The sequence below is a fragment of the Eucyclogobius newberryi genome, unplaced genomic scaffold, assembly GCF_026437365.1.
Source record: "Eucyclogobius newberryi isolate DKJ021-1_F unplaced genomic scaffold, fEucNew1.0.hap1 SCAF_112, whole genome shotgun sequence".
NCBI classification, from domain to species: Eukaryota; Metazoa; Chordata; class Actinopteri; order Gobiiformes; family Gobiidae; genus Eucyclogobius; species Eucyclogobius newberryi.
In genome coordinates, this window is record NW_027315738.1 from 76,086 (window position 1) to 85,146 (window position 9,061).

Consider the following 9,061-nt stretch of genomic DNA (forward strand, 5'->3'; position numbering starts at 1 on the left):
ATCGGTCAGATTATGAACTAATGGGGATGTACCCTCTGATGTGGGATGGATACGAGCCCGGGCTTTCCCCAAAACACACTCCAGTTGTCAACAAAGGCTACGTTGTTTTGAGGGCACCAACTAGATAACCAGCTGTTGAAAAGCAGCTGTACAGTTATGGATTGATCCGATTGGGCACGGGACCAGAAAGTATTACGGTATCTGACATCGACTTAGCCAGGTTATGTTCCACAGTATGGCATTAAACCTGTCCATCTTTCATTATATCCACAGATCTGACCTGTAACTTGGCCTGCTGCTCGTCTCTATAGAAATGGATAAATGTAATGCCTCAGTGTAGCACATTTCAGGCCGTCAACGTGCCAACCAGGAAAGTTACATAGTGCATCTTTAAAGAGGACACATTATGCAAAATCAACTTTAATGAGCTTTTCACCTCGTTTCAACAGTGTTCCCTCATCATTAGTGTATTCAAAGTTGTATTTTGATTGATTCATGTTTGATTTGTTTTTGAGTGACATGTTAAAGGTGCACGGTGGCAAAGGTAGTTAGCGCTCTTGCCCCCCAAGAAGGAGATCATGGGTTCGATTCCCAGACCAGACCAACGTCACATGATCTCTCTGGGTGGAGTCTGCATGTTCTCCCCGTGTTACCGTGGGTTCTTTGGCTCCTCCCACCGTCCAAAGACATGTATGTGTTAGGTAAGATTGGCCCTAGTGAATGTAATGTCTATGTCTCTGTGTTGGCCCTGCGACAAGTTGGCCACTGTCCAGGATGTACCCCGCCTAAGCCCCAAAGTCACTGGGATAGGCTCCAGTCACCCGCGACCCCGAAAGGGAACAAGCGATAGAAAATGGATGGATGTTAAAGGTGTTCTAAAATGTCATGTAGCTACTTTAAAACATAAATGACAATCTGATGCTTGTTACAGTGAAAGAGGTGGAGCTTATCAGTTTCGCAGTTTTGAACAGAAAGTCAATGAACCCGTTTCTATTATTAAGCTCTTTTGGATCAATTTTGTGGATCAATGCACAATGAGCATCTACTTATGTTATAGTTCAACAATAAGTACCTGGAAAAAGGAATTATGAGTTTCAACTTTGTGTGCCATCCCATAGTACTTTTAATTGAAAATAATCCAAAATATAGATATTTAAAATACCCTTTACTAGACTATAAGTCCATCCATCCGTATTTTGCTTATCTGGGGCCAGGTTGCGGAGGCAGCACTCTAAGCAGGAACTCCCAGACTTCCTCCTCCCCAGACACTTCTTTCAGCTTCTCCGGGGGGATCCCGAGGTGTTCCCAGGCCAGCCGAGAGACATAGTCCCTCCAGCGTGTCCTGGGTCTTCCACGGGGCCTTTTCCCGATGGGACACATCCCCAGTCAGGTCAGCAGGTCTCCACCCGCACCGTAAACTGTGTTGGTGAGGCACTGCTTCCCCTTCCTGAGGCGCCGGACGGTTTGCCAGAATTTCTTTGGGGCCGACCGATAGTCCATGGTCTCCCCAAACTCCCCCCAGCCCCGGGTTTTTGCCTCTGCGACAGCATGAGCTGCGGCCCGCCTGGCCTGCCTATACCTGTCGATGACCTCAAGAGTCCTACACTTTTGGTGTCCACCACCGGGTTTGGGGGTTGCCGCGACGACAGGCACTGGAGACCTTGCGACCACAGCTCGGAGCAGCCGCATTGACAATAGAGGTGGAGAACATGGTCCACTCGGACTCAATGTCCCCAGCCTCCCCCGGGATCTGGGAGAAGCTCTCCCGGAGGTGTGAGTTGAAGACCCTGCTGACAGAGGGCTCAGCTGATTCCACACAGAGTCCCAACAGACCCTCACAATGCACTTGGGCCCGCCAAGTCTGTCCGGCTTCCTCCTCCCCCAGTGGATCCAACTCACCACCAGATGATGATCGGTTGACAGCTCTGCCCCTCTCTTAACCTGAGTGTCCAGGACAGGCGGCTGGAGGTCAGATGACACGACAACAAAGTTCATTATTGACCTCCGGCCTAGGGTGCCACGTGCACTGATGACCCCCCTTGTGCTTGAACACTGATCTGAACACTGTTCGGGTTCGGATTGGGGAAGCTGTTCTTCCCGATCACCCCTCTACAGATGTCACCGTCATTGCCCACATGGGCGTTCAAGTCCCCCAGTAGAACGGAGTCCCCGGTCGGTGCACTGTCCAGTACCCCTCGCCAGCCTTGCCACCAGACACTCGCCCTCGAGCACCCACCCCAGGCCTGGCTCCAGGATGAGGCCCCGGTATTGCCAAACCGGGCGAAGTAACAGGCCTTGGTGTCCCTCTATTCATAAGGGGCTTCTGAACCGCTCTTGGCCGCTCTGACCCATCACATAGGTCCTAGGACCCGTTTGCCTTGAGAGACCCTACCAGGCTTAAAGCCCCCACAACAGAGCTCCTGGGATCATTCGGGCCCTCAAACCCCTCCACCACGTTAAGGTGTCGGTTCAAGGAGGGGCTATGTAATTATTTGAATTACATTTATCAGAATAATACATTAGAATAATAATAGAATGACAGTTGTTGATAATGTTTGTACCTGTAGGGGGCAGCAAATTACAAAAAACAAAACACCATGATACATTTTCTACAATCTTTAATGCATTTTCCAGTTTTGCTTCGTAATGCCTCAAGGAATTAGCCTGCAGCGGATCAGAGTACAACACAGATGATTTTTTTAACCTTTTCAACAACAACAAGAATAATATTAAAAACAGATATAAAATAAAATGCAAAATAAACAAACATCCCGTGAAAAATACAGTTGTGCTTGTGGCTGACTCGTCTTCAGTCTCAAACCTGGCAACGAACTCTGAACACATTTAGAGGGTGGATTTGTTTAACTTTGTATATTGTTATGGGAATAAAAGTGTCTTCTCGGGTCAGTAGGGCTGTTCTAGGTCTCAAATTATTTAAATTAAGACGTAAAAGAGTTGAGACACATTATTGGTGATTTATTCCAGATTTGGATCACTTTAAGTACTATAGTCTGGGTTTAATTCTGTCATTTTCTGGTTTAGTCACACTCATGATACAGTCCTGCTTTAGTCCTGCTTTAGTCCTGCTTTAGTCCTGCTTTAGTCCTGCTTTAGTCCTGCTTTAGTCCTGCTTTAGTCCTGCTTTAGTCCTGCTTTAGGTTTAGTGTAGTCCTGGTATAAATCTGCTTAATTATAATTTAGTAAGTATATATTATTAGTGGTTTATTACAGATTTGAATCAGTTTTAGGTTTTGTGTAGTCTGGGTTTAATTCTGGCTTAGTCTGGGTTTAATTCTGGCTTAGTCTGGGTTTAATTCTGGCTTAGTCTGGGTTTAATTCTGGCTTAGTCTGGGTTTAATTCTGGCTTAGTCTGGGTTTAATTCTGGCTTAGTCTGGGTTTAATTCTGGCTTAGTCTGGGTTTAATTCTGGCTTAGTCTGGGTTTAATTCTGGCTTAGTCTGGGTTTAATTCTGGCTTAGTCTGGGTTTAATTCTGGCTTAGTCTGGGTTTAATTCTGGCTTAGTCTGGGTTTAATTCTGGCTTAGTCTGGGTTTAATTCTGGTTTAGGCTGGGTTTAATTCTGGTTTAGTCGTAATTTAAACATAAAAATCTGTCTCAACCCTTTTTACGATATTGAATACATTGAAAAATTAAAAAGTACATTTAAAAAACAGAACCATTTGAATCTTCACTTCAAATTTCAATCCATTTAAATTAGATGTTACAAAACAAATTAAACGCCACATTATTCCCATACATAACGTTTACAGATTTCAACGCACACGATCTAAAGGAGGCTCCAAAACAAACAGGAATAGTAGCGTATATGTTTACAGTCCCACTGAAGGACCACAGGGACAACGCACTCCACCTTTTCGGGACAATGGAGGCCGAAAATAACAGAACCAAAACAAACCCGCCACAGCATAAGTCATGGTCAAGTGACAGAGACACAATGGAGACTTGTGCCAGCGGCTGAGTCCAGTCCGGTCCAGTACGACTCGATTACACCTGCGTTTGGTGAACAGTCACGTGCAAAAGGCTTAACCGCCCAATTGTGTATAATTTATTAGTTCAGCGAGAGAGTGAGGGTCGTCAAAAGTATCAAAAATCAGATATTAAAACTAGCATTAGACCTCGATACTCAAACAACAAACGGGACAGAATGTGACCTTTTCTGACCCGTTTTAGTTAAGTTGAATCAGAACACTTTGTTTAAGACCACGTGGAAACAGAAAAGTTGGAGTTGTACTTCAATTTATTGCGATTTTTAGGTTGTGCTTTGATTTTATTCGACTGGTTTGACTGTTTTAGGGTGAGTGAGATCAATCTGAGCGTTCATCATCACGGAATGAAATGTCCGTGACTCGGTTTGTGCATAAAAACGCTCTCATTTAGACCTTTAGGAACATGTTCTGAAATGCATGCGATTCTTGAATTACTTTAGCAGTTTATATTTCAGCCTTCTGTCTAACGTTAATACTCCTAGATGTGTTTAAAATAAAATATCGCAATTCAAGGGAGATTAGAATGTCAAATTACATCTATAATTAAAAAAAAAAAAATACTTTTTTTTTGCACTTTTGTTGTTAATTTTATGGCTCATTCACGGACATTTACACAAGATTATTTCATATTTTTATTGCGGTAAACTGAATACTAACCCGTCTAAGCCTTTTGCACAGCCCTGTATGAAATCACCAGCTCTTAATGATAAAAACAGGAGCTACAATTGACAATTACAACCCTTATATACAACTTAAATCTCGGTTTAAAATCAAACAATTGAGATGAGTTTCAAGTGGCTTCCTTAAACAGTGCTGGACCAAACGGGAAGTAGAACTGGCCCTGCTTCATCAAATGCCAATGTGCTGCCTTCAAGTGGTCGAAAAACGGTTGTAAATTACGGGTTTTTGCCAAATAAGTAATAGTGATATGTACAAATTCATAATAATGCATCAGTTGTGGTGCTGCAGCCGTCTGTAATTATTTAATTCAAGTTAATTACGCGTTACAAGGGGTTTTATTTGGTCTAAAATTGATCGATCACGTGTTTTAAAATTTTATTTTTGTCCCATTAAAAACAAATAAAATGGCTTTCAATGACAATTTCCTGAACATAAAACGTGCAGAGTTTCAATCATTGCCCTTTAACACTGAAAACAAGTCAAATTTCTTTCTACAAAGTCTGAATTCAGCTGAAAACCAAAATTTTTGACTGTCATTGACACTTAAAAGTGACTGAATCTCGTTAAATTAAACTAATTGCACAGTCCAATGAGATAATTTCATATGAAATCAAAAGTGAGTGGTTGTTTTCCCATTCAAAAACTCAAAAACGTTGAGTAAAATTGGTTGAAATCGAGGACAAAGCTTAGAAGAACCGCAGAGTTGTATCGTCTCATCTCGTAATGCATGTTTCTGACGTATTTGCATCTCCAAAGGCCCCGTGAAGGCAGCACAGTGCACAGACGTTACTTTCAAGCCTCCAGATCGGTCTGAGCCCCTCTTAGTTTGTGGATGACGGCACGGAGATGAGGTCAGCGGCTGTGAGTGACAAAGAGAAGCTCCACATTGTCCCGGCCACAACAATGCCACGTTCACACAATAGACTTTATGTTTGGCACCTCAGGACTCAGAGCTGCCTGCAATGCAACAGCCATCAGCCAAAACATTATGACAACCACTGCGTATTAAAGTATCATCATCATCATCATCATCATCATCATCATCATCATCATCATCATCATCATCATCATCATCATCATCATTATTATTATCTCTGTTAGAATCAGTGTCTACACCTAAACCAGATCTAAACCAGATCTAAACCAGGCCTTAACCAGGTCCAAGCCAGGCCTTAACCAGGCCTAAACCAGGTCCAAACCAGGCCTAAACCAAGTCTAAACCAGGACTAAACCAGGTCCAAACCAGATCTAAACCAGATCTAAACCAGGACTAAACCAAGACTAAACCAAGACAAACCAAGACAAACCAGGTCTAAACCAAGATTAAACCAAGACCAAACCAGGTCCAAACCAGGCCTTAACCAGGCCTAAACCAGGTCTAAACCAGATCCAAACCAGGACTAAACCAAGACTAAACCAAGACAAACCAGGTGTAAACCAGGCCTAAACCAGGTCTAAACCAAGACTAAACCAGGTCTAAACCAAGACTAAACCAGGTCTAAACCAGGCCTAAACCAGGCCTAAACCAGGCCTAAACCAAGTTGTAATCATAACTAAGCCAGGTTTAAACAAGGTCTAAACCAGGTCTACTACAACAGATGCACTAAACTAGTTATAAACCAGGACTAAAAAAAACAGGTCCAAACTAGGACTAAACCAGGTCCAAACTAGGACTAAACCAGGACTACAGATGGGGAACATCCACAAAACGAATATAATTTGTCCAACTCAAATCCTGCTTCGAGGACAAAGCGTTCACTTGTCGCTTCATATTGTCATAATGTTTTGGCTGACTGTCGCAAAAAGAAGAGATGTATTTCACTTGAACAAAAGCCGGTTAATCCCGCCCATCAATAGCGCCTCATGCTGCACAGCGGATCACTCTAAATACTTCCTAAAACCCCCCGCACAATAAAACGATCCATTCAATTCAAAGTCTTCGCACTAATCCTCCTTTTTTCCAACATATCTCAGCCTTTCGTGAAAATCCCCTCAGCAACAATCACTTATCGCTCTCGTCCATTCACAAACAGGGTTCCCACGCTTCGGAACACATCGCTTTCTAGAAACAAACTCTAGGCAATATTCTCAATTAAATACACGAGCACCGAGTTTCATTCAGTTGTTGCAGCAAAATAAAACGAGTACAGCATTCAGACAAACCTAAAAAACGACAACGAATGAACAAAACCAGACTAAAACACGACGTAAAGCTATTCATTTACATCGTTAACCGACACGTTTGTTTGTTAAATGCGTGGGAACCCCGAGTTACGAGCCCTACTTTCGCAATCCAACTTCAAAAATCACACTTAAACCTTCGAAACTATCAATTTACTTTCACTTTCAATAACACACCGACCGCTAACCAACAAACGCCATCAAAAACACAATTTCAACCGGCTCGTTTCCCACCTGCCGTTCGAAAAGCACAACATTTACACCAAAATAAAAGTCCGGCACATAAATAAGTTTAGGATTTTAGGAATAACGTCTCGGAAAATGGAGTTAGCGTACAGTCCTGAGTATTGGAAACGGATATACAACTTCAGGCACCAAGGAAAAGTAAGAAAAGTAGGATTATAAAGTCGTGCTGCTTCATCGCTTCAAGCTAAGTGCTACGTTTTTTTGTTTGTAAGAGAAAAAGAGGAAGTTTTTTTTTAGTTGAGGAAATCATTTGACTGAAGTGCGAGAGCAGCGTGTGAACAGAACGTACGTGAACTCGCCGTTTGTGAAGAACGATTGAGCAAAGTATTGTGAATGGAAGCTTAGAAGTGCACATGACGGGTTAGAGCGCTAAAAACGTAGTTAAGACTTTCAAAAAGACGCTAAAAAAAACGTTCAATTTACTTCATGTCAGAAATATTTAATATTATTTTGCTAATTTATATAGAAAATGACAGAAAATGGCAGAATTTTTTGTATTGATGACATTTTCCTGTTTGAACTCGGCGCTACTTCCTGTATCATTTTCAGAATTATAAAAAAATATACGACAACATCATTATTTTGCCAATTTCTATTGAAAAAGGTAGAAAATTGCAGAATTTTTTGTATTGATGACATTTTCCTTTACTTCCTGTAAATCACACCCGTTTTTGCTCAACTGCTCTTCACAAACTACAACTTTATTCATGTAAAACTACGATAAATATTTACCGCCGAACAAAGTATAACACACAAAGCTGTCACGAGCCCTTTAAAAACGCAGAAAGAATGAAATATCTGTTAAAATGACTCAAATAAACAGTTATTAATCCAGTTTTGTGTTTCAGTATTAATCAAGCAATGGATATTTTTTCTCATTTAAAGTGAAAAATGTATAAATATCTGACAGTGGGGAAAGCAAAAACATTTTTTTATAATTAATAAATAAAAGTCAATATTTTAGCTTGTTGCATTGTGATTTCAAGTAATCTACACAATTTTGAACAATTATAGAAATCTAAACGTCAGTAAAAAAAGGAATGTAAAACCAAAATAAGCTTATGTTCTTCATGGTTTAAATTCAATACATCACCTGAGACTTTTAATAAGAACGGAAATATTACTATTACGCTTTAAGTCTTCTAAATCTCAATATAACTAACACTTTCATTAGTGCGCAAAGGAAATTGATATTATCTTTTATTGTGAAAGGGAAACTTCTTGAGGAATGCACAGTAACATACAAAACCAAAATTAGATGAAAAAAATAATGGAAATCAAATAAGTTTAGAAAAGGCAAAATGGAAAGTAGGAATGTAAAAAAAACTAAACATTTGTGTAAATTAAAAGCTTTTTTCATCGGAAGTGCAATAGGAATGTTGTACACACGTTTTAGGAACATATTTTACCACATTTTATTAAAAAACTACGTATGCGGTCGTTCATTGTGCCACGTTTAATGCTGCTGCTTGGCCCTTTAGTCGTAAGAATAACAAATGCTGGTATCGTATCGTTGCTATGGTTTTTACGGACTTAAAACTCTGAGGTTTAATTTAAAAAGACATTCAGAACGAGACTTATTGCATAGAAAAATAGCACGCATATTCAAAATACTAGCCTTCATTTGAACGGGGACGACTAACACTCATCCAGGAGTGGCTTTACAAATGCCCCCTTTTTAAAAATATCAAACAATTAAACAATCTAGTTAAATACTTTAGATTACACACGCGGCGCTAACCGGGAAATATGTACAACGTTCAATCAGTTTAATCAAGAAGTGAAGATAGCCAAGTGTTTTGTACTTGTGACTCTATTAGATGTTATTTTAGGCAGTGGGATGAACATGTATGAGGATTATAGGGCTAGACATGACCAAGAGGCAATGCTAGGCTAACTGAGTGCTGTGCTAACTGAGTGCTGTGCTAACTGAGTGCTGTGCTAAC